General features: G+C 48.1%; 1 protein-coding gene and 1 long non-coding RNA gene across 2 annotated transcripts in view; both read right to left on the reverse strand.

Annotated features, from left to right (window-relative positions):
* Positions 1-26,650, reverse strand: part of LOC144123064 (uncharacterized) — a 166,190-nt gene that overhangs the window by 11,271 nt on the left and 128,269 nt on the right. The window lies entirely within an intron of this gene.
* LOC144126352 (uncharacterized) overlaps positions 1-26,650 on the reverse strand; it is a 97,966-nt gene that overhangs the window by 3,768 nt on the left and 67,548 nt on the right. The window lies entirely within an intron of this gene.

The raw sequence follows: 26,650 nt of genomic DNA on the forward strand, positions 1-26,650 counted from the left end.
ACTACCAACCGGTAAGCTGCAATTTCTAAGAAAAAACTGTGGAACGACAGACAATTGCACTCGATACTTGAAATTTCCTCATTAAAATGGCAGGAGAATGGCTAGCAAGCTTGGACACTGACTTGTTTGAGAAAAAAATGCAGCACTGCATTTTTATGAATTGTAGGTAGTAACTTATGAACTGTAGTAACTTATGAACTGTAGGTAGTAGGTAGTCAGGACAGCACCGGTTGAGTGAGAAGTCGCCCTGATGGGGGAAAGGAAACTGTTACGGGACCGCCACCTCGTAGGTTACGCGGAATTCTGCGGGACCGAACAGAGTCTCTTCGGGATCCGGCCAGGATCGTGAGTGGTGGCAGCGGCACGCTCTCGTCACCTTCCGCGGCAGGCACACGGGGATCCATTGCCTTGCCGCTGGACTTCTGGTTCCAGGCAGTGAAGCGCGTTCAGCAAATGCGCACTCTCGGAACCTTCCCCGGCAAATGCTAGGGAATGGCTCTGCCCCAAGAATGCGGCGCGCACGGGAAAACCCGCCCGCCATTGTCGGCACATACAAATGTACGCTGCTGATACTTCGGAAGTCGCGCCACTGCCCCAGCCGGTAAGTGGGAAGTCCTTCTTACCTAGCCTTCTATTTCCGAGGAATGCCTCGTTGATGTTTTGTAGCTAGCTGGCCCGCTCTGTGTATTAATCGCAACTGTAATAAATAGCATATTAGTGTTAACGCTTTGCCGTTCCTCCCCTTTGTCCCTTGAGCACGAACCCCTCCGCGGTTAGCGAGCGGGAACGCTGCATCAGCGGAGTGGGAGTACGGGGTGGGAGGAAGGGTTTGTCCCCCCGATAATTCCACAATGGCGTCCCAACGTGTGGCACGCTCTTGGGACGAGGGACGACAGTTAAATCGGTTCGTGGAATTGCTGTGCATGCTACGGTTTTTATGAGCACTTTAGCGGTACACCTTTGGAAGGTGAACCTACGACGTCCACACATAAAGAGCGAGACCTAGGCGTCCACGGAGAACAGCAAGCCAGAGGCGAGTGAATGGGGAAGCCTGAAGGGGGGCCCGATTTTTCTTGTACATAGCTGTAAATATTATCTGTTCCGTCTCTTTGCCTCTGGGAGCCGGATGCCGTAATCAGCTGATTAGGATTGCAGTCGTGATTGCAGGAAAAGCACCGGGGCGCTGCGACACCGCGAGAAGTATGGTTCCTGGATGCCGCTCGCCTCCGCTTTGGCGCTGGCCCATCTAGGCACCCTAGCGAGAAGCGGTAGGCGCCGTTCGCGTTAGGGTCACCTTGGCAGAAACGTATCTCCTCGTGGCGTCGTTCTAGCTGTTGTCCTTGGCCCTTTGTTGGTACCGGCAAGTGTCAGAGCGAATAGGCCTAAGGCTCTTCGGGAGCTTTCAGTCGCTTTTGTGAGGACATAGTCGTACCGTGGCACAAGCACGCGCAAATGGGCTTGCTTGTTGAATATTTAACGTCGCTAGAGCCGAGAGGTCTCGCTCAATTATAGAACACTTACTTTGTTCAAACCAATTTCGTATTTTTTTAGGGCTGCGAAGCGAATTGATAATTTCGCGGAACCAGAGACGCTAATGCAATTCAAGTAAGCTTAGCATCACCATGCCGGAAAGCGAACCGCGAATGTGCTTCGACCGAAGAGAGCCAGCCACGTTCTAATGAACCAAGCGTTTGGGCGGGGCCGGATAGGTTTGTTTGGCACTTGCATGGCTCCGAATTTTACCAAATGGTGAGTTTGCGCGGTCTCCATTGTTTTGATTCAAACTTTTGGAGAGCCTAGGAGGGATATCGGAGTTCAAGAGAAGCTGCCCCGGCCTGCTGTCCATTGTATTGGTCCCTGCCTGCTGCCTTGCGGCCATGAGTCATCGAGCTGCGGAGTCTCCGGCGAGCAGTTTGCAGCGGCTACGAGAGCGGGGGGGGGGGGGGGGGAGGGGGGGAGAGGCATTCCCCCTACCTTCCAACAAAGGCTCGTCGGCGCGAACACCCTCCAGGCACGCTAAATTTGGATGCCTGCCGCGGGACAAGGACGGGTGCCCGGTGACCTTGCTGCTCGTCGGATGACCCCGGCACCTCGCCTGTACGAGCTGTAGTCACCGCAACGCTCGTGGCCCCTTCGTCGTTGGCCTCCATTGATGAGTTCAACCGTAGGCCAACATTTAAGAATGGAGGGATGTGGAAACCTGTTTCCCCCTCCATTTCGACGCGGCCCATCTGCATCGTCGGCTGTCAGGAGAGCAACGGTTGGGCGAGGAGGGAAAGGGGAACGGGAACGGCGACAGGAGCGCCACCCAGTAGGTTACGCGGAATTCTGCGGGACCGGACAGAGTCTCTTCGGGATCCGGCCAGGATCGTAAGCGGTTGCAGCCGCACGCTCTCGTCACCTTCCGCTGCAGGCGCACGGGGATCCGTTGTGCCTTGCCGCTGGACTTCTGGTTCCAGGCAGCGAAGCGCTCGAAGCAAATGCGCGCTCTCGGCACCTTCCCCGGCAAATGCTAGGGATTGGCCTTGCCCCAAGAATGCGGCGCGCACGGGAAAACCCGGCCGCCTTAGTCGGCGCATACAAATGTTCGTCGCTGATACCTCTGAAGTCGCGCCCCTGCCCCAGCCTATAAGTCGGAAATCCTTTTTACGCAGCCTTCTATTTCCGAGGAATGCCTCGTTGATGTTTTATAGCTAGCTGGCCCGCTCTGTGTATTGATTGCAAGTGTAATAAATAGCACTTTGCTCGCCGGCATGGCGCATAAGGAAACATGACTGCATTTTTCTCCTCCCTACCCCACCTCCTCCCCCCCACCTCAGTGCGACCTACTAACCTAAGAATCTTAATTAAACGTGACCGCGCGCGCCGTTGATTTTTCTACAAAGCCTGGTTAATTTCTACTCATTGTAAGATGGAGAGGGCGTGGCCTTGAGCGTGCATAGTGATGCGACCGGCCCTTCGCTCGCGCGCCGGCGGTGGCGCATGGCCAGAAAGACCTTGACGGTTGTCGAAACCGACCTGCGGGCCTGACCAGTGGGGAACGCGCCCGGCGCAAGAAAATTGATATGTTTATATGTGCTTGCCTCCCTTGGCGCGAAGAACGAACAGACGCGGAGCGCGCCTCTAAATGAAGGGCGTTGACTGCCGTCTGTTAGCCCGAGCCACCGTTCATGCTTCAGTGAAGCGCGCCCGCTCGGCTCCCGGGACCAAAACACTCGCCCAGCCTCTGGCCAGCGAGGCTGCGTGCGCCAACCTGCCGGACTGCTCCATCGTGTTGCTCAAGTCGTTGGACTGTCGCAGTGCCCTGTGAACAAATTGCAATTTGTCTATCTCTCACGAGTTGCATTGAATCCTCTGTATGGTACCTTTGCTGTATAAAATTTAATTTTGCTTGAGAACCTTTAGCTTCGAACCATTCTCTGGCTTGCGACCGGCGAAAGCTGGGTACCAAACGACCACCCCCTTGTCACTTGGTAGCTGGTCTCCGGCTGAGCTTGCCACACTGAGTCGAGGACATCTCCTTTGTGACTGGAGCCTCTAGCCTCACCCGTTCTAAGGGTGTCTGGGAGTGCACGCAAAAGTGCGCGAAAAGGTTTCAGGGTTCATATTTCAGTTTTTGGGGCTTTATGTGACCTCGTCTTTAACCGCCATTCGTAGCTTTATTTCGGTTTACGAATCTCAAACAGCATGAAATTCAGCAGTTGCAGTCATTATCACTTGGTGGTTCATGTATTTTCAATTGGATCGCATGATTTTAAAACCGAAAACATGCTATAAATTCAGGTGTCTACAGTCCGTTGGGCAACTAGAAACAATAGCGAGAGCACAAAGCAAGTGTTTGAACAAATAGCCCTCCTGGGCACCCTCGTCAGATACTTACTGAAATCAATCCTGCCATTCTTATCCATCGCAGTTGGGACTATGATCTTCAAGCAAAGCTCTAGAATCGCCGCAGTGCGGATATAAATCTTGATATGGCCTTGAATGAAACAGTTAAGAACCGCTGAAAAAAAAATTATACAGTGTACGCTTAGGAAGACATGAAGAATGGTATGTGCTGGTTCACTGATTTTGGCACACTGTCATGAGGAGCGTTAAAGCTGGAACTGGCTTTCTGTTAGGACCTGTCGTGCTTTGAACGCAGTGGATATGCCACTTTTTGATCACGGTCAAAAATTACCAGTCAGCATGAATTTGATTGCTGTACAAGAGTGCGGGACCACCTAATCCTTTTATTTCAGTCTTCAGAGCTGAAAACGCGGAATTACTGTACTCAATTCCAAACTTTCTATAGAACACGGACTTTTATCCGCGCAAATGTCACCTGTTTCAAGGTTCGTCGTTGAAAACCGTAGAATCGTTCAAGCATAGATGCGAAAACAAAACTTGTGAAACAGATTGTGCGCCCTGTGGAAATCCGAGAAGTTCAGGAACTACACAATACGTTTGATCGGTGATCGTAGTGTGTCTTTTGATTTGAATTTTGATACTTAGCTTGTTTAATAAAGTCAAATATTAAAAAGCTTATTTCGTTCACTTTTGTGACTGGCTAGCGGAGTAATACTGTACGCCGCGGACCGTGGCCCAGTGTTAAGAACTGCTGTTTTTTTATGTTGTATCCTACTATAGTTGAAAAATGAGCTTCTCGAAGAAAAAAATGTTCTCGTTTGACTTTTACGACATGCATACTCATGAAAAAATGAAGTGGCGAAACGGCATCTGGTAACGACTTACGTACGAAGAGAGATTTACATGGACGTGCTGAATTAGCCAGGAACCACGGAGTTCGACGAAAGAAGAAGAAAAACCTATAGCCCCTGCATTGCACAACACTTGCAATGTGCCGCATAATGCAATTCGGCCACGTGACGGCTTCACTAAAGGTGTGTAGTGTGGCTTAACTCCCTCCGTCAGAACGGTACCGATTCGATGCCGCAATCGGATCGATGCGAAGCAGGAGTGGTACAGCCACGTCCTGGTGCCGTGGACAACTTCGAAGATTGGCCGTTCAAAGGAGAGAATAATGCCTTGGCAGAGAATTTCGCAGTGGACATCGCTGATTTGGCGGAGCGCGTCGTATGGGCCAAATTATCGGTGATGAAGCTTTTCATAGAGCCGTCCAATGCACCTTAGGCTCCATTACCAGACTTGCTCGCCGGCGGTTACTGATACCTCTGTGAATGTGATTTTTCTTGCTGGTGCCGGATTCGCGGACGACCAAGTTGGCATGACTAATGAATTTCTCAGCACCCGTAAAAAAGACGTAAGCAAGTTCGGAAAGCAGCATTGCACTTAACATGGTTATGTCTTCACGGCTGTGCACTAAACGAAATAACCGAATCGCGTAGTTTCTTCGATTGCAGTGCTATATACAAAGGGGACATAAGAGAGTATGGTGTCCGAGTTTCAACGGTCCGCGCAGAAAAATGAAATGTCAGCGACCATCTTATTGAGCCGTTCGGTGAGGCCGTTGGTTTGAGGGCGTATGTTTTGCAGAGGTTTGTGCCTAAGTTCCTAACCTCCTGCGAAACGGCAGAGGTGAACGCTGTTCCCCTGTAAGTTAAAGCGAACATGGATCTTCCGTTGAAAAGTGCAAGGTTGTGAATCGAGGTCGCAAATTCCGCAGCGGTGCTATTGCGAAGTGGCTTGGTTTCCCAATATTGGCTTAGATATTCGGCGGTGACCACAAGGTAGCGGTTATCTAGCAATGACCACGGGAATTCGGAAATGGTCAAGTTCCTGATGACGTGGTACGAAACGTTTTTTCCGGGATAGGAGCACGAGAAAGTCTGATTCAGCGTTTCTTTCCGGATTTAGAGACGATGGGAACATCAAATTAGTGCAGTCGAAGGCTCTTGTGTGCAAGCCGTCCCGAGAGGATCTTTTAAGGTTCCCCACCAACAAAGTGGCAGCCACTGACGACTCTGAAAGGGCGGCCGTACAAATTAGGGCGAAATTTCGTTACTGCCTGCACTTATGCTCGGCATTTTATATTGGTGATGGGAGATTTACCCTCGAAAAGTGACAAGGCGCGGCCTACGTAAGCGACTACTCTATCGAGACCATCCTGCCACTACAAAAGGACCACACCGAGGCCGACGTCGTTTGAGTCTGTGTGGAGTTCCATCAAAGTCCATCATCCACTTGAACGTTGCAGGAGTTGACCACAGCACCCTGAATCCGTCTTCGAAAGCTTGTTCTTGCTGCAGAACTCAGAAGAGCGGTTCTACATTTTTGGTGCTCAGGTATTTTAGCTATCCGGTAGAAGTTCCTCCACAAAAAGCCAGTAACATGTGCAGAGACAAAGCGGCGCGCACTTCGCTTATCGGTGGGGACGCGAAGAGCAGTGATGGTGGTTGTTTTATCTGGGTCAGCGCTACCTCCCTTAGCGCTCGCACTTTAAGCGCTCAAGGTAATGACCGGCACCTGTGGTGCCCCTCGATGGTGTTGGAGAAAGTCACAAAGTGTTTAGCTACACGAGGCGGGCCTGCGATTTCAGATCTGCAAGCAGTGTTCATCATCCGCTGAAAATTTCCAGGCGCTGAGAACAGGCCGAAAAGGAGCACCCAGAATACCTGCAAACCATTCGAGTCAATAAAGGCTGTGGTCTACCGGTCACGTTCGTCCATTTCGAGTTGCCGATAGCCTCTACGTAAATCGAGTGACGAATAGTATGTCGCATAGCTCAGCCGTTTCCGGGAGCATCATTGCGCTACAGATGATAAGCGCCTTTTGGTGAACCATAGAGCCATGGGGTATCATCTTTGCCCCGAGAACAAGCGACGCCCATGAGAAGCAAACGAGGCTTCCCTCAAACCTGATCGAATGCCGGGGCACGCTGGGCTCCTGAATGATGACGGCCGCACCGTGCTCCCGAAGGAAACTGAAACCGAGCATCAGGCCTTTACAGCACTCGGGTAGCACAGGAAAGCAACCACGGAAAGCAGCACCGCGGATCTCAACTTGCGAGGTGCAGACGCCAATTGTCGTCACCACATGGCCAGACAGAGAAGCCAGAAGTTTTCCGAAGGTGGCGGCGAACAGACTTCTTACAGATGAATATGCTCTGGTAGCAACGAGAGCGGGAACGTCGTGGTTGTCGCCGGTTACCGGAATTTGTGCGGTAACCAATCAGTCACAGAACGTCCCTGAGGTCGTCGGGTCAGGTCACCGTCGGTCAGATCGTCGCGGCATATCGTCAGGCGGAAGCTGACTATGAAGCAGCTATCAAGGAAGCTGGCTATCAAGGCGGCCTTGCACTGGAGGGCGCGGTCTTCAACTACACGAGGCAGGTCTCCCATTTCAGGTCGCCACACACAGTGTCTATCCACTGAAAGTTTGCAGGAGCTGGGAACAGGTCGGAAAGAAGCACCCACGATTCTAGCAAACCACCCTGGTACTTGCTTCGGAGTTGACCAGGGAACGATGGGCGGCTTGGCGAAGAGAACAGCCTCGGGGATGGAGATGCGGACTGCTCGATATCTCACTGCACGGTCGAGATGAGTCTCGAAAAGGCACCCTCAAATCGAGTTTTTGTCAAGGGAAGTTGCGGACGATGTGTCTAGGCTCCCCGCAGTTTTAGCAGAGTGGCCGAATATTTGGCGTGCGCCACATGTGCGCTTTAATCATGGTAATCTTATACTCCTGCAGCAGGGTGATTCGAACTGTCATTGGGTACCGCAGAGCAGGCACAGGAGCCACGGGGGAAAAGCCTGGCGTCGCAAGTGCTGGAAAACTTAGTGCACATCGCTGCAGGTCTTCGCGTAGGCAGCCGACTATCGATCGGGTGATGGCTACAGTATATGCCGCATTGCATCGTAGAGCGCTTCCCTTACAGCAGCGACGCTTTCCTGTGGAGCTTCGAGGGGGAGTTTCTTTTGTTCTTCACACACAAGGCGCCTCACAATCTCCCGAAGTTATAGGCTTGGCGGGATGCGATGCTGCTACGCTAGCCTGACGGCCGTAGTGCGCGCCGAGTTAATGCAGATAACGCTCCATACTCGGTCCCTCCTTGGTGAAGTCGGCCACAGTTCTTGGCGGGTTGGCGACCGATCCCGCTAACTACTCTTTCTTGGCACCGTGTATTAAGTAGCGTTCCTTCTTGGTCTCATGTCCTCTGTGAACATGGCGATGGTCTCGCTCGGCTGCTGCGACCCCACTCGTTCGGAACATCCGTAATTATTTTCCTGTTGGTGAAGGAAGCTTCGTCGTGCTCTAGCAACGCTTTTGCTGAGACTACAGTGCGAAGTAAACGTACAGCAATTTACGCTCACCGTGCAACTCGTTTCGCCGACAAGCTTTGCAACGGGCCTTCAACGTCCTCGAACAGGAACGAAGAGATCGACACCACCAGAATTCCGAGTTGTTGGGCTACCCGTGATGCACGTCATGGCCCTGACTACTGTTGATAGTTGGCCTAACTTCCGCTGTAGGCCTCGCGAAGCGTAAATGGGACGTCAGGCAGCACTAACTCCACCAAATATGTCACCGATCAACGGCTGGCGTACACAGGTAGATGATGAACAGTTCGGCCGCGTGCCGACGACACTACCTGGGCTCGTAGTGTGGGGATTTCATTGCAGCTTTCTTGGTCCTCAAGATCGGCTTTCCTGGATGGAGCTCTGTGGAATTCAGCTCATGCTTCCGCTTCTACCGGCATGGCTGTTATTGCCACATTTACAGCCCCACCATAATACAAGCAAGCTGTTAGAAAATAGTAAGTCGTGTGATCAGATGAGGATCTAGTCATGTACATTTCGCAGGTTCACGCCTGAATAAAACTTCTATATTTTAATGCACGATTTGTTAGTGTCACATCTGGACACTGAAACTCTGTGGCTATTAACCTCGCTCCGCAGTATTGGTTATTGCAGCATAACACAGGAATCAAAGATATTCATAATTCCGAGAAAACTTGTTTTAATTATTCGTAGCATCCACGAAAGTACACATGAACATAATTTTTCTTTTGGCAACATCTTTCTATCAATACCGGCTTACCTGTCTTGAACCTTGGATCTTCATCAGTAACAGCGCTGGTGTCTAGAGTGGAGTACAAAGAGTTGCTTTATTTAAATCAGTGTGCGGTTTAATGGCTAAGATAAAAAGAAGTTCAGAAAATGCTTTTTAAAACGCTTTTCGAGACAGCGTTTCAAGACACGTAGTCAAAACGCGCCTAAGGCAAGAACAGTAAAAAAAAAACGTTGCAAGAAAAACGGTTGGGCAAAGAAAAAACTGACACTGTGCTTTAGGATGATTTGCTACTTAGGGCGTTATACTCTGAAATAAAAAGCGGGTGGCAAATGATGCGGTGAGGTACGAGTGCTTAAAGCGGCTTATTCTGGGGCTCTAACGGTTGTTTGTGTGCTCCAGAAACACAGCCAGCACTCGCCAATTTTTGGTTTGTCCTGTTCCACATGGCACGTGCCCACCGTGCCCACCGGGCCAATCGTAGCAGATGGCACTTAATGACTGGTCTTGAGAGGTTGCTCGGGAAGAGAAACCTTCGCTCAATCCCCGAGATTTACTACTGCACCACTGCGCCAGGAGTCCCATGATGGTTCTCAGCGATCAAAAGTAGAGAAGGAAAAGTTCCCCATGTATTGGCAATAACCTACTAACACTATCGCGTCATATCTTTGAAACAGAGCTGAAGGTTTCTTTCGCCGACCTTTGACTCAAGACTGTTTGACCTTGAAATTCGAAGCCTCAACCGTTTCCACTCCCCAAAAATCAATTAATATTATTATTATTATTATTATTATTATTATTATATTATTATTATTACTATTATTATTATCTTTAGTAAAAGCGATGTGCATGCACATCTAATTCCAATTTGTTCTAACCAAGATAAATCGTCTTCCATTTGTTCTGCATCTATTAGGGTGAGTGCCACAATTCTAGAACCACAAGAGTCGGCGGAAATTTCAACTGCGACGATCCGATGAAGGCCGGGTGTCGAAGAAAAAATACCAGATTTACGTTGCGGAAAGGGTCAGTATTTTTCCTAATTACACTAGTTGTGTGTGCCAGAAGTTTAAGAGTAAGTAATGATAGGTAAAGCAGCCTCAGCAAGTTCTTGTCACCATTCTCAATCCTGCATCCTATAGAACATATTCCATATAATTAGCGTAAAGAGGATATGCGGAATGAACATACAATCGAGGATAAATGAACTATGAGAGAGGCTTGCTATAAGTAAGTAGCTGGTTACCCGAGAAAACACTGCGGAAGTTACTGATAAAAGTTCAGGCTGAGAGATCAAATAAGAGAGCCACGTTAGTGGTCATGTCAAGGACCTTTCAATGCATTTGAGTAAGGAGACTCCAGTGACCACGAATCGGAATGCAAATGCGCACCTACATTTTTCTTAGGTGCCCCCGTGACATGTATTTTGTACCACGATCCTCAATCTGTAGCAGGCTTCACAGTGCGCTTCCGAAGGACCGCGCTTTCCGTTCTCTTATGCTACATTACTGCGCAGTTTTCCGCAAATAACCATTCATTCAGTGTCGTTAGATGCGATGAGTTTGTAGGCCCTTACTATTTGTGCAGGCGGTTTATTCGCCATGCGGCACTTTCCTAAAAGTTTAAACCGGCTCTACCTTTCTAACCACAGCGCGTCCAACACGCTCTTGTTTTATTCAGATGATTGCTAGCGTCCGCATGCCTCTTATCGTTAAAACCGTCTAATTTTTCTCATCTGATGATCCGGTACGCTCACAGTCGCAGAAACGAGTCTGTTTAGCTAACATCGGGCGTAAAATCTGCCTTGCGCCACGAAGTAATAGATGGCGTTAGGAAAGGTTAAGTGAGAAGAGAACCTAGAGAAGAGATGAGCTGTAAAATGGTGGTCTTCAAAACACAGCATTGTAACAGCTTTCAAGTCGCTTACCACAACAGGTGAAGAACATAAGGCGGATGATTTATCGTGCTTAGGCCAAATAAAAATTATGGGCACTGGCACATAATTTGTCTCTGGCTGCGGTTCGAAGCTTGGTTTTGGTTTGGTTTGGTTTAGGCGGTTTAACGTCCCAAAAGAACTCAGGTTATGAGGGCTGCCGTAGTGAACGGCTTCAGAAATTTCTACCTCCTCGGATTCTTAAACGTGCACTGACACCGCCCAGTACACGGACTTCTAGGATTTCGCCCCCAGCGAAATTCGTCTGCCGCAGCCAGGAACGAACCCCCGTCTTTAGGGTGAGGAGCCGAGCGCCATAACCACTGAGCCGCCTCGGCGGCCGATGCACGGTTTTCAACGTGAAGGTGGCTTTAGTCAAACGGCAGCAAAATCGGACTTCAGCATCACCTTCTGGGCAGAGTGTAAATCATTTTTATGTATTTATTTTCTGTCCTATTTCTATTATCGGGCTTTTCTCTGAATTTTGTATATTTCTTTTTAACCACTAGCTTAACAAAGGACGAAGGAAAAGACAGGCCTTTGTGTAGGAAAGGGCTAACCCTTTAAATCAAATTACACGAACGAAACAGTGCTTTTTTGCAGCATTTGGGCTCCATTAGAGCATTTGTCCTTTCATTCCAATCACGTGGAAGCAAGCTAAAAAATACTTCCTGAGTACGAAGAGCACTAACATTGCCATCGGTAGGTATTTCTTAATATTCAAAGGCAGTAGCATATCAAGAGTCAAGGTTCTAAGGGCCTCTCGGCAAACTATGAGCCATAATACTCTCCGCTGGTTGATAGCAGCCGACAAGCCTCAAATTACCTTTGGACGGCTGAGCAGCACAGGAAGCCAAAAAATAAAGCCTCTGAATCTTAATGATTTGAACGAAATGTTGAATACTGACTATAGAGAGGGTGGATATGGATGAAACTGATCAGAGTACGTTGGAAAATTTAGAAACTAATTTTCCTACAAAGATTACTTTTCTATGCGATGGTATTATTATCTTCAGAACGATAGACAGCAGAAAGCCAATCTTTTGCCTGTAATTTATATGAGGACGTGAGAATATAATGAAGCAAATTTCATATACAGAAACAGCGCAAAAGTGACCCTCGATATCTCTTTTCCTCCAATATCACAAAAAAAATTTGATATGGCTGAGTTCTGGTGTGCCACAACGAACGCTCCATTCCATTTACATTATCTCCAGAGGTTTCTGCAACAGTGTTATTGCTCATGATGCACTGAATCACATTGCTATTCACTATAAGCGGAAAAGCGCTCTTCGAAGGGTGATAGAGCAATGGCAAAAGGATGCCAACAGACAGCCGCTCTCTCTATTTGTTCGTGAGAAAAGATTACCGAAACATGTCATCAAGTGGATTGGAAAGATTGGGCTTACCCTGTCCTTTTGAGGATATTGCGAGACAGCGTTAATGCAATATTGCCTATATATGCAGCAATTCCACGTTAAGTCTAATCGTTAAATGCCGCAAGTGGGGACCTAGATCAGCGTGTCCTGGACTGCTGCACACGGCAGCGGTCTACCACCATTGAAAACTCTTCAAAAATTGGTAATTTGATTGCCAAAAGACAAGTGTGTATCAAATAGTATGAAAAACATGCTGTCGGTTGCGATTCGAACCTACGGCCCCCAGATGCTCTACCAACTAAGCTATGGTGATATTTCGAAAGTATTTATGCTGCCTGCAACCTAATCTTGAGAGCGTTCAGCTTTTGATGCCTTAGGTAGCACAAGGAGGTCCATGCACCGCTTGCGCCCTCATGGTACTACAAGATTTGCAGCACGTACAACATAGCCGTTGCGGACGAGGGCAACACTGGGAAACTCAAGTTACGTTAAGCGCACCATTTGATGTAGTACACTTGCTGCTAGACAGCGGCTCTGGTGCATTATAAAAGCGGACAGCGGCCGGACCTCCGTTGTTAAAGCTTTGGTTGCGGATCCTAAAGCCGGAATTTGGTTAATTGGTGGACGAAAATAAGATATGAAAACTTTCCCCAATGCTCTTCCCTGTGGTATCTGTTGGCTTCCTTCTAATCTGTCACAGTGAACCTCTCATTGCTCAAACCATTTTTATTGTGTCCTAAGATGACTTTTCAAGCTCGAATGACATTATCAAAATGGCTGCTGCATGCAACCATTTGATAATGGCTGCATGATAAGGTTAAACATCTCTTCTGTACGCAAAGCCGCTGCAGTACAGACACCGACAAATGTAACAGAAGTCGTCCAACGAGTAGTTTGAGCAGCTATCAGTGGCGCGGCGCTCTCAACATAAGTTTCCAGATCAAGCGGCACGGAGATTTTGCGGCGGCTCACAATACCAGGCGCACTGCTGCCGGCCTAGCTGCTTACGGTGCCGGTGGGCGCTTACGATGGTGGGTTCTCGGGATGAATCTGAATCACCCTGGATACTTATCATTGGATATGGAAGAGTTTTTAACGTCACGTCTTCCTCCTCACTCACGTACATTCACCTCAACAAAAGATAACCAGTGCCTTTAATGGGAAACGTGCTCTACCGCTGGAGTGCAGTGTCGTGAAGATTGCACTTCGAAGCTACTTTTTTCTATTCGCTCCGTTCTGTGCATTCAGCAATCCTAAATCTGGGGAAATCCTTAGCACCATTTCTATTCACGTACTTCAGCACTATATAACTTCACATTAATTTCCCGCTATCACTGAGCGCACTTCCACACTTCACAACCGCTTACCTTCAGTCGTTCTGGTGGTCAGCTGAGTTGCTGGTAAATGAAAGTGGAGAAAATTACTCAGAGATCAGTACAGCAGCAAATATCAATTATTTTGCATCGTCTTTGAAAGGAGCTGCTATGGATTTTATTTTTATCCCTTTCACAAATATACCTGCTTGAATGCGCTTGAGTCGCCGTGAATTTAGATTCAGAAGTCTCGGCTACGTGAATGAGAGCAACGCGAAATTTGCACAGAAGACAGACACCGCATGAACTTCTACAACCACTTTTGTTCTGGCAAATCTGCGACGAGAAGAGGAATAATGCAAAAAATGAATACAAACGGCGATATTTTTAACGAAAGCTGTAATAGGACATATAGTAAAGCAACACTTCGTCCACGAGGGCTTGCTAGAAAAACAGTGCTAAGTGAGCGGTCTAATGAAGCTGGTGCTCTCTATTTGTAGAATCGCTCCGGTGGTCTGTACGACTTCATCCACGCAGTAGTTTTAAACAGGAAAACTCATGCAAGTTCTCTGCAAGGACAACATGATCAAAGCCGCTTCAATACGTAGTCTTGTGTACAAACTAGACATCCACGCGTAGTGGACAAGAATTTGCTGTGTCAGTAGGCCTCAATAGCTTCTCTAATACGCATGTTGTTAAGCATGCGAACCTAAGACGTCACAGTGCACCAAACCTGTATGAGACATGTGACATGTTTTGCAAAGGGAGGCTAGGTGGCATTTAACGTCATGCTTGATGTCATATTTGTGCTAATGGAAACTAGTCATTTAGATAGGTTGTGCCTTTGATGCAAGACGGATCCGCATTGGGTTTTCTGCGACTTCTTTGTCAAATGGAACTAATTGCTTTTGATGCCTCGTTCTGCAAATTTTCCCTTTCAGTTGAACTTTGGCAGAGCTTACATGTTTTTAAGGTTGCGCGAAAGAGTGTGGCAATAAGGAATCTCTAGTGACGTCATTCTGATTTACTTCGAGTTTATTCTATCTGCTTTGCAGCTTTTGGGCGACTGAAAGCAGATGTCATGAAGGGTAGAGAGCTGACAAGCGATTGCATTGGTTTTCAAAACTGGAATGCGTACTGTGTGGCCAAGATTTTTTGGGGGCGTCGGAAAAACTCAAGCTGTCTATGCTTTGCGTCAACGACTTTGAATATTATGATTGGTAGGTAAGGAGGTCTCTTATACGGTGTTCATAGGTGCTTTTCCCAGTGTGTGTTAAGGAGGAGTAAACATGCTGCAATCATGTAGATGAGGGCTTACAACGGCAGGTGCTCTGCAGCCACCCTATTTGTTTTTTGAAGCAGCGTCTAACAGTACACTCGCTAATGTCAGTCTACGTCCCACACATCAGTATATGTCCTTTGTGGCGAAAACTCAACTACACTACAATACACCTGTGAGCTGTGGGTTTCGAAAGAAAGACAAAAATGACCTCTGTAGTGGAGCTAACAATTTTTTCACTAATAGAACAAAGTGTTACTTGTGACCTTGCTATCTGCTGAAATTATCCTTTAATGACTTAAAGTACCTGCTTGTATTGTTCATGAACCTGAGAAAATATTTTATGGAAGCACGTTTATGACGTCAGATGTTCGTGAATGATCGTATCTATACTTATCACGGAAACATAGCCTATGCCTTTAAAGCGAAACGTGCCTGCATTAGTTTTGTTGCCACCTCCGCTTCACTAAAATTACCTGTGACGCCGAAAAGTCGCAAGAGAAATGCCTATAATAGCTTTCATGCAGGGTGCATATACGTGTCACTGTGTCAGCTTGTTTTTTGTACGTTTGCTAGTTCTAGGGCCAAGTGTGGTGAAAAGCATCCTAGGCAAGATCCTGGATTGTGGAGAGATCCTCAAACTATGGAACAACTGACGCTTAATTGTCATGGGTTAACAGTTAGCTATGCAACAAATTAAGACGACAGACTATTTTACGGCGAAAAACGCTCGAGGTGATAAGAAGTGTCCTGAAAGTAAGATGGCGTCACTACACCCAGTTTCGTGATTCATTCGGTTCTATCATGCTATGTAATATGCACACATATTTCTTGCTTATTCAGAGTTATCAGCCATACTTAAGTCTTTAGATCATTTAACAGCTTACGTATAGTTTCGTTGGTTGTTAATTAGACTTCTGTAAAGAAGGAGAGAAAAAATTACTGTGGTAACAATATAGGAGAATAAAGCAATTTTTTGACAGTCACAATAATAACTTCCTGATAATCTTTTTTCACACGTTGTTTCTGTCCGCGCAAAAATACGAGTTTCCACGCGTTGTGAGTGTTGTTAATTCTGAGGCAAAAATCAAAAGGTGACCTTTCAGAGGATTAAGTAATATTTTTGTATAATGTTTTTAAAAATATTTCAGATGTATATTTAGGTTTAACAGACGTCTAAACTTGGTTGTTGAGATTTTTGGCCTACGCGAAAGACCATTCGTAATTAGCACACAACAAAAAGTACAAGAGAAAGCACTAGAGGAAGAGAAAGATCAGACTGGCAAATATACGAAAAAAAGAGGAAGAGTAAAAATGGTGATGCACATTCCTAGCTGTAATAGTAAGATAGCTTTTAAAAGCGAATTATAAGAAAGTGTGTAAATACCATGAAAGCACAGATTGCAAAGCCTGCCAGATCTGATCTTATGATTACTTCGAGTCATATTAGGTGTGAACATGACATCCACACTTTATTTTTAAGTGCTTGCTGAAGAGCTTTAAAGAACTGCGCAGTGAACGGGTCGGTTATAGCTTTATCGCTAAAGAACGGAAGTTCCCATGATAAGCAGAATACATATTAGACTGAAGCGTTGAATGACGGTTCTGCAGCGATGAGACGTATGTATACATTAGACGTACATTACGGCATCACCTGAATGGTGTGAAACTCAAAACAAAATTAGCGGACGTGTATTTTAACACGAAAATCTACCTAATTGCTTTCAGCACCTCCAGGACCATTCTGCGATAGGTGAAGTGGGCAAGGCATTTTTTACTTGTTTTTCAGCTCTTCACCACGTAAAGAAAGATCACAGTCACAACCCAGCAACTGAATAAAGCCACTGCAGCATGCTGGCACAAGCGTACTGGCTTTCTCTACGCGGTTATCTACGAAACAGTGTTACGCAGGGAACTGTATGTAAATGCTAAAGAACTCTGCTTATGCATGGAGTTCTCGGCGCCAGCTACACGACAAGAAGTTCAGACACTTCTTTTTCTTGTCTTTATCAAAACCTCCAAAAATGGCTCCAAAGACAGTGACCTAATTAGATGTCCCATAGCTGTGGTGTGACAGACATTAGCAACGTCTATTCTCAAACACACGCAATGAGCACGGAAGACATGCACCATGTGCCGGCTGCGTCATATAGAGCCTTCACCATCGGTCTTAAAGTCAGGCCTGGTCAATGGGGAGGATGAAAGGAAGATGGTTCCGCTGATGACCACTTTTAAAACACTGGACGTATGCTGCTCTAGCGTGAATGACAGACTCTCTGTCCATTTGCTCTTTCTTATCCTCACCCACTGAGTCTCGGGCATTACGCCTAATTAAGTTTGATTCCGCTCCATCTGAATTCGGTAAGGTTGCTTTGGGTACCAGATCACATGGGTTTTCACTTAAATGAGGTTGCAGATTCCTTAGCAAGATCCTCTCTCTGCGGCCCAATTGTTGCTGTCCTGCCAACGTGTGCATATACAGCTGCGGTTAGGTTTCGCAGCTACACAATATTTCAGGAATTTACTGCCTCGGCTCTTACATCATCTCCCGAATATCAGTATCTTCTGCATCCTTGGAGTAGCAAAGACTGGCGCTCACGCAGACTAGAGGTCTCTTTCACGCGCTTGCGTTGCCGGGTTCCCCTTCTAAATTTCTACCTTCACAGATCTGGTCTAGCGGCTTCCCCATTGTGCCGTTTTTGTGCCGACCCTGAGACAATAGATCACTTCCTGCTGTTCTGCCGCCGCTTCTCTCATTTGAGGAAGCGTCTTTTGCAAATGCCATTTCATCAACTGGGCTTGCCTGTGTCCTCCGCGGTTGTTCTTTCCTTTGGCGCTTTGCTTGACGAAGCGACAAGAGTGCGCTCTGATGTGAAAAATTTTCTTCAAAAAACGCAGCGCCTCCCATTCTAATTTTTTTTTCCCGCTCTCAGTCAGTGCGATATTGAAACATTACAGGCATTGTATACTATTATGCACATTAAGCCATTGCCCCGTCTTCGATCTCCAAGTCAACAGGACCCCTGTCCTTCCGTCTTCCAATCTATCAGGCTACATCCTATTACCACTCCTTTTTCTGTTAAAAATTTCCTGTATCCAGCAATTAACCGCCTGTGTCTTGGCAGCTAAGAAGCCCGTCTGGATTTTGAGGAAGACGAAGTGTCCCTGCTAAGGTGGCTGCACATCGCTGCAGTGAAAAATCTCGCCATCCGCATAAATACGTTCCTTATATCAAGAGAACTGATTTCGCGGCATCTCAAGAAGCTCCCGAGGCTCATGCGCCGTCTGACTGGGTGGCAGTAAGCATGTCCTTCAGTCATCCCGGCAGCTGGACTGGGCTCCGAGGCTAGGCCTAGAGCCGCCGGTGACGCCGCTGGCAGAGGTGGCTTCGCCGGCGTCGGTCCCTGCTCCCGGTCCATCAGCGACAGCGCACATCCCGCCTTCTTCAAATGCACCTCAGCTTGTAAGCGATCTGCCCTCTGGGCGGAACTCTGCAATGGCTGCCCAGCCTCCGCTGCTGGATGGGCCTTCAACCGTGCAGCATGAGGAGGAGAGCTCTCCAATGGACCTGTCTTCAGCCCCTCCATCCGTGCCACCGGCTTTCCGCAGTTCTCAAAAGCGCCCATCAGGGGATACTGCGCAGGATTCGTCTTCTGCAAACTCCAGCTCACAAGGCAAGCGTTTCTGCCCAGCGTATGCCAACCAGGTGGCTATGCCGACGTCGGGATCGGTATCGTATAAAGTGGCCATTAAAGCTCTGGCAGCCAAAGGCCTGACAGACATTCCGAACAGGATTCTTCAGGCGAACCTGGACGAGTGCCCTGGAACCAAAGGTTTTCGTGGCTTCACATCTAGAACTTACTCTATTACCATCGCTGTGTGGCTCCCGACTTTGGCTGCTGTCGAGTGTCTGCAAACGGTCAAGTGCATATTGATTACAAGCAAGGTCTCGGTGCCGGTTCAGGTGTACCTAGTAGAAGGTTCGGACCTACAACGCTGTGTTGTTTACAACGTCGACGTTGCCGAAGACCAGACGACCCTCCAGCATGAGCTGTACTGTCCAACCCACCGTGTCATCGTGTCAGGGGCTCTCGTTCATCGTCACTCTACAGGCCCCATTAACTCTCCCAGAACGACTTTACTACTTTGCTTGTATTCTGTGGCCTCGCCCTTATAAACCGAGTGCTGTCTACTGCTAAAGCTGTTTCAGACCTGGCCACATGCGCCGTTCGTGCCCTTTTGCAACAAAGATGAGGCTCGCCCACAAGGCACACAATCTTACAGGTGCAGGCTTTGCAAGACTGACGACAACGAGATCAGCTCTCAAACTTGCCCAACAAAACAGAAAGCAACTGAGAAATTTCGGCGTAGGATCCGTAAGCAAGTGCTTCATAATGAAATCAGAGCCCCGATACAGACATCCAAGAGGTTTGCGGTTCTTCAGTGGGATGAACAAGACTGGCCGGAGCTTTCTGAACCCACCTGCAATCCAACTGCAGACCCTGCCCAACCGTCGTACAGCAATAAAGTGCGTAAGGATCGCCGTCACCTTCAAGCTACACAAAACCACAGCATACTAGAACCTCTGCGGGAGGACATGGCAGCAGTTGACGACCAAATTGCACGCCTTTTAGCTGAGGTCTCTAAGCTACGGCAACGCCGTGAACTGCTTGCTCGCCGTAGACAACCAGCACTGCAGCACTGCAGGATAACTCAGCAACATCCCTCCTCCGATTTATGGTAAACCAGTTATCTAACCTGACATCAATTCTATCACAACGGTTTGAAGCCTAATCGAAAATGGCGAGTACACGTTGTTGTGGTGTGCTCCAATGAAACTGCAGAGGCCTCTCTACAAAGCTGGGAGAGCTCAAATCTCGACTTCGCATGAACAAAGTCCGGGTGTGGGCCCTGCTACTGAAGGAGACCAATGCCTTGCCATCTATTCCGGGCTTTAATGAATACACGTCTCCTTCAATGAACGACCGTCGTGTGCACACTGTTGCCCCTCAGGGAAAGGCGGCGGTGTACATTGATGCGCGTTTTCCTCAAGTTCGCCTCTCTCTAGAAAACGTGCACCTCATATCAAGAGGTAGTCTCAGTGGCTGTGAAGCTTCCCAAGGCAACTGTTGTGGTCGTGTCATACTATGTAAGACCCGCCGGTGGATCTCTCCGCATTAATTTGTGGTGGTTATTAACTCTACGACGACAGCACTCAGGGTGGCCTGTTTTAGTCGGTGGTGACTTCAACGCCCCTCATCGGGACTGCGAGGACCCCACTTGATCGAAGCCCCCTTGGTAGGCGTGTGCGGGACGGATTCGCGGATGCACTGTTTTACTCAACCATCCAGATTCAGCAACGCGGACTGTGCACCATGCTCGCAGTCCAACATGTGCTCCGGACCTTACGTGGTGGTCAGGACCCGGGACTCTATCGTGGCACCTGGAGCCAGACTGCTGGGGTAGTGACCAACATCCTATCATCGGTCTCCATCCATCAAGGGCCCGCCAATTACGCCGTAGGTGTTCTGTGGTCAATTGGGACAAGTTTCGCACCACCGTCGAAGATCACTGTCTGCAATCATCTACACTACTTGTGGACTGCTTACAAACTGCGCTGAATAAGGCTACTGCTGTCACCTAGACGGACGTGAATCGCCCGGCGCTGGATGCTAGTCTGCTTAACCTGTGGGCTGCTTGCCGACAAGCGGAGATGGCAGCTTCCCGAGACCCGACTTCTGCGCAAGCACGGACAAGGCTGAATTACCTTACTACTAACGCTCGTAGATATGAACGCGATCTCTCGCGACGGCAGTGGCATGCGTGGTGTGAGCAGTTTTCGAGAAAGTCATCGAATGCTGCACTCTGGCGAACGTTTCGTGCAATGGAACATGGTTCCCGTCGTCCTGACTCAGCGGCCACGGCATGCTTCGCAGCTAACTTAGCTCCAGGTGATTTCGCCAGAGAGACAGCGCGGATGTTTTTCCCCAAGTATGTGTTGCGGCAAAGGGTCATAGGAGCCCCCTTGGCTGCCATTCCAGCATGTGTCGATAAGCTCCCGTATACAGCCGACGCCGAGGGAATTGCAAGCCCATTTTCAATGCCCGAGTTGCTTGCAGCAATAGACGAGGCCCGTCGGAAGACTTCGCCCGGTCCCGACTCCATTCCGTACGATGTTTACAAAAACTTAAGTTCCGCTGTACTGCCTCAACTCCTCGCCACCATTAACAAGGTATGGATAGAAGGTGCCGTACCAGAAACTTCGAAATCGGCTATTTTGATCCCCATTTAAAGCCGGGGAAGCCGCCGACAGACCTCGAAATTTTCCAGCCTATATCGCTTACGCCAACATTATGCAAGCTTACCGAAACAATCCTTGTCACACGACTTTCGTGGTGGCTTTAGCACCATGATTTCTACCATCCCGCCTAAATTGGTTTTCGTACGTCCATAGGTACAGAAGATGGACTGGCTGTCTTGGCGTCAACAGTTCTGGCCTCAACTCGCAGCCACAATGTACGTACTGTACTGGCCATGGACGTTGAAAAGGCATACGATAATATCAGTCATGCTGTCATCCTGAAATCGCTGGACATGCTGCATTTCCCCGTTAGAGTGCGCAATTTTGTTAAATCCTTCCATGAAAGCCGACACTTTGCCATACGCCTCAGTGGTGAGGCCGTCGGATCATTTGTGCCTCATAGCGGCGTTCCTCAGGGATCGGTGTTATCGCCAACATTATTTAATTTTGCTTTTGTCCCCCTTGCTTGGCGCTTGCATGATGTCTCCGAGACTAAGTTCTTATTGTATGCTGATGACATAACGGTGTGGAGCACTCACAACGACCTGATGACTCAAGCAGCAGGCCTACAATCAGCCATAGATATCACGTCGACTTTTGCTTCTTCAATTGGTCTCCAGCTTTCAGTGAGCAAAAGGACGTTCGTGTTAGTCGCCAACCGCTGGGAGCGCCGTAAACTGGCTGCAACACCAACTCGTCTCCATCTATCCGGAACTCCAATTCAAGAAAGTTCGACCGTAAAACTATTGGGCTTGACAATGCACGAGTCAGGAACAGGCACTGATTGGCTTTCTCAGGCTAAAAAGCAAGCAATTCAGGCGTTGGGTCTGATTAGACGCATTTCTCCTAAAACAGGCGGAGCCCGCTCTCATGTTGCACGACAGTTGATGCGGGCGGTTGTGCAACCACGCCTCGTTTACCAAGCCCAATTCCAGCATTTGACGGGGGCTCAATGAGATCGTCTAGAAGCTGTTTCGAGAGGCAATGAGGGCCATCACTTGCCTTCCCCGCATTACCCGGATCGTGGCGCTCCAAGAACATGCGCAGCTGAATACACTAGATGAGCTGGTGCAGCAACGACGCGATGCTCGCCGCCTAAAGCCAAGCCTTACACACACCACGTGTGCACTCAGGGCATATGCTTCATTGCACTCCATTCTATAGCCGCCTTCGCCAGTTCTTCCTCCCTGGCGTTTTGTGCAGCTAAGCGATACCAACCCAACTGATCTACGTCGGCCATCAAATACCCGCGCGGCATCGTGGCTTCGCGACCGAATTACATAGCAAGACGCCCATATGCCGCATGGATCCATCGTTATGTACGGTGACGCAATCATCCTTGCCTGCGAAACAACACCGGGAGTTTACTGTCCTTGAAAGCCTGCTCTGAAGGTTTCGCGTCAAGGTTTCGCCTCTCAGAACCTCCTTCCTCCCTCTGTGCGGAGGTTCTTGCGGTTCAAGAGGCACTTGACTCTGTGGCCGCCGTTCCCATGCTACCCACGGCCCACATTGTCATTCGCACCGACGCTCTTAAGTCACACGCCTACTACGACGAGTCAGTCGCACCCAAGAAATCTGCCAAGACATCCATCGTCTAGCGGCACGCATCCCGCAACAAATCCGTATTGAGTGGTTCCCGGGTGACCTCCTGAGCGCACAAAGCCGCGCTCATTGTGCGATCCGCCTTTCGACCCCAACCTCTTCTTTGCCTCGAGTCCTCACTCTGGATGACACCACCCTCCTTTTAAAGAGAAAGGAACACCTCCGGCGCCGCACACGTGCTCTAATCCCTCCGTGTGCAGTAACCCTCCCCGTGGCCTTACCCGTGCAGAGGATGTTGCCTTCGGAGGATACGGGTCGGGGATGCTCTAACTCCAGCTGTGACACGCTGGTGGCCGCATTTCAAAGATTTATATCCCCGCCCCGGTGTCAAGTCTGCAAGAACAGAGACTGTGAGGCGGATATCCATTACCTGTGTTGTGGGACTGCCCGGCGCTGAGGCCGATGAGAATTCGGCACCTGGCGTCAGTGTGACTCTCACCGGACAACCGGATTAATATATTGCATGAACACAAGATCCATATCATCGTTCACTTCTTGATTTCATCAGATCAGCTCAAATTTTTCATTTATTTAAGCATCTTACTCATCTCTCCCTTCATAGTTTTTATGCCCTGAGGCAATAAACATCGCTTCAACAAAAAAAAAAGCCCGTCTGATTATTCCATGCTTTTCTTGATCTTCAACTTGGGATCTCTTTCTCCCCAGCATATTGGATGAATGCTAGGAAATTGACCTTCATACAATAAGGTATACTGCTGTCGAGGCCCAGTGCCATTACAATCAGAATTTTCAAGTTTCAGTCAAGAAACCCCTTAAGAGGCTGCATGCTTAGCCGCGCGGAGCGAAGATGTTTACTCTTGATTACGATTGCCCAGTGTCAGCTCTTCGCACGCTGTGCGACTTCGAAAGCTTGGTGAATCCTACCTACTCTCTGATAAGCATACTTCTCGCGCAACGAAAAACAGCGTGTTGTAACTCCTCCCTCGTAATAGGACTGTGCTATTTACAGGGAGAACTCTGCATTAGCTTAAGCTAGACAGTTGTTTCGCAATTAAATTTTTAATGCAATTTACTTCTATCTTTCGACACGGGAGACTGCATACGAAGCACTACCGCGTCCTACTCTTCAGCGCTTCAACTAAGGCAAAGAATTTCGTGCTTAAACGCTATCCTTGTGAAGACCACTGAGGAGAGGCGATGGATGCGTGGAGGGAACACTTCAAGAGCATAAAGCGTTGAACAATGTAGAAAGAATCTATGTAGCCGATTGGTGGGAAATACTAAGCTATAGTAGGCGGCACTAGTGATGCGCAGACTGTAGGAAATTTGATAGGAAACAAAAAGAGCACGGAAAAACTTGGGGAGCCCCTGGATCTCTGCTCAAGCTCGTGTGGAGAACTGAAAATCACTATACACGCTCTAAGGCCACCTTGCAAATTTCTCTTTAAATAAGCAGATTCCCTCAAATAAAGCAGATTCCCTATCGGCACTCGCGAGTTCTGCAAGGAATATATATTACATGCCGACGATAATATACCGAGAAAGGTAGAGCCAGTGGAGTCGCTTACTCTTGTGTTTCGTATTAGCGTTATAATGAAACATTCTAGGAAAGCACCAAATTTTATTAGCTGTCAGTTCATAGAGCGCATATTATCGTAGTGGTTTAAATCCAGCCGTGTGAACGCCTTCAGGTATTCCAGCTGAAAGGCGCCAAGAAACGGCATCACCGCCTACATAGCACACCCAATCCATACTGCTCGCCCGACAACATGGTGAAGACCAGCAGAGGACAGGCCACTGTCCTACAACCTGCGCGGATGGGATATTCTCGTAGAGTAGAGGTGACAGGGGCCAAGAGATTCTAGAATTTCCATTGATCAACTTCGCAACGAACTCCTCTCGCAAGAAGCAGCACTTATTCCCGCCTAAGGCCGAAAGTCACGCCATGTCATAAATTTCCTTTGAACGTATCAAAAACAATGAATGTCGAAAATTCCCCGAGTGTAAAATAATCATTCAAAAGAACCTCGTTCCATACTCAAAACCAATGTCTTTTTCGTTTTTAGGAGCCGTTTGGAGAGCGCGGTTTTTAGTGAGAAAGCACTAAACGCCCAGACAAGAATTTTGGTGAAACGCGGAGTAACACAGGAAACCTCGGGACAACTCCCCCCGACCGTGGAGCCAGCTGTGCGAATGGAAAAATGAACTTGCTATTGACTTGGGCCAAATCTAGCCCAGCAGCAGCCCACAACAACGTAGAGTAAATATTGCCGTCACTCGGTTTCGAACCCACCGCGGCGCGAACAGGTCAGCTGTGCTGGCCACTACAGGAAAGCAAAATGTTATCGCTGCAGCCGATCACGCATCGTACTGAACTGCAACACACACGTGCTGTGCATTCCACATCGTCTCCTTCATCAACTTTCGTTTGCGGCCCGATCAGATCAGCTTAACCTTTATCACAGCTTAACCTCAGTTTAATATCGTTGCCAGACGTACCGACGATTCAGCAAAGCAAAACCATCAGCCAACCAAGCTAAACACATGCTTTCGTACGACTACTAGGTTTAAATAATAAAAACTTGACACTTTTTTCCCGTTCTTGGAGGAAATCGCGCGTGTGTATAGGTGCAAATGAGAAGGAAGCAATGGATGTAGACAAGAGAATGTGTGGTAAGAAGTGTGGAAAGAAAAGAAAATAGAGCGCTGGATTAGGCAGATCAAAACGAGTAGCCGCGGGACGGTGGGATCCTGCTGCTTCAGTCGCTATCTCAGGCCAAGCTTGGCACCATCCTGGCGTGCGCAACTACATCGTTTCCCGTAAAGCTATCTACATATGCGCTGTTGCCATGTGCGTTGACTGCGTTCACTGGGAGCTCTTGGGGGCTGTTGTCAGGCTGTTATTGGGGGGCTGTTGAATTTAACTGTTCAGATTGCATTATATGCGAATTATCATTTCCTTTCAGCCTTCTCTGTTCCCAAACTCTTGTTTGAGAAAAGTAAAACTCAATTCTAATATCGTTCCCTTTGTTGTCCATAACATAGCATAAAGAAGCAGAACGTGGGTATACTAACAGAAATCCTCGAAGTATGCTTGAGTTCGTGGTTTTACGCGAAATCGCAGAATACTTGTTACCTTATTCATGCAGGCGTGGCCTGAGAGGGGGACACTCCGCAAAGCAAACAGACGTCCATGATTGCGTCCCATGTAACGTTGTTCCGTACGTGTGTATATATGGCCCCCGCTTAGCCCATCAAATAAACCAGAATATTGTTTCTGAACATAGGACGCACAAGCGTGACATGTAACTACCACAAAACAGGTTAATACCTGCAAGGAACAATTTGATGGTGGCTAGAAGTCAGAGGGCACGTTATTCCTCATTGTCTTTAGGACTAGCCATTGATAAAAAATGCTCGATTATCCCAGAGGTTGTCGCACCAAAAGGAGAGTATACTGGCCGCAGTTATTGGGACGCGCTCAACGAAACCGAGAAGCGCAGCTAGCTCACACTTTGTCAGCCTGGGCGAGAGTTGACCATTCGTACCAGAAATTAACCACATCGCGAAGGCTACGCTTTGAATCACGGCAATTTCCAGATTAGCACCGCATTCCTGAGCAGCTTCACGGCTGCCACCTCTCACTGAACTGGCAAAATGCCTATGTCATAGACCTTCAATTAAAAAACCAAAACAACTCGTCGCAAAATAAGAAGCGAAAGCATCGTGAGCTGTCCAGATTGCATTTCCATCAAATTTCGAGCTATTCAAAAAATTAGCAGAAGTCACTAGCCTTGCATGTCCTGAAAAATTAAAAATAAAAGTCCTCGCTCGTGTGTCGAATGTAATAATAGCTAATAGCACAGGAAGAGACAATAGCACATTCCGGCAGCGTCGACGGCATTTGTGTGA

The sequence above is a fragment of the Amblyomma americanum genome, chromosome 3, assembly GCF_052857255.1.
Source record: "Amblyomma americanum isolate KBUSLIRL-KWMA chromosome 3, ASM5285725v1, whole genome shotgun sequence".
Lineage (NCBI taxonomy): Eukaryota > Metazoa > Arthropoda > Arachnida > Ixodida > Ixodidae > Amblyomma > Amblyomma americanum.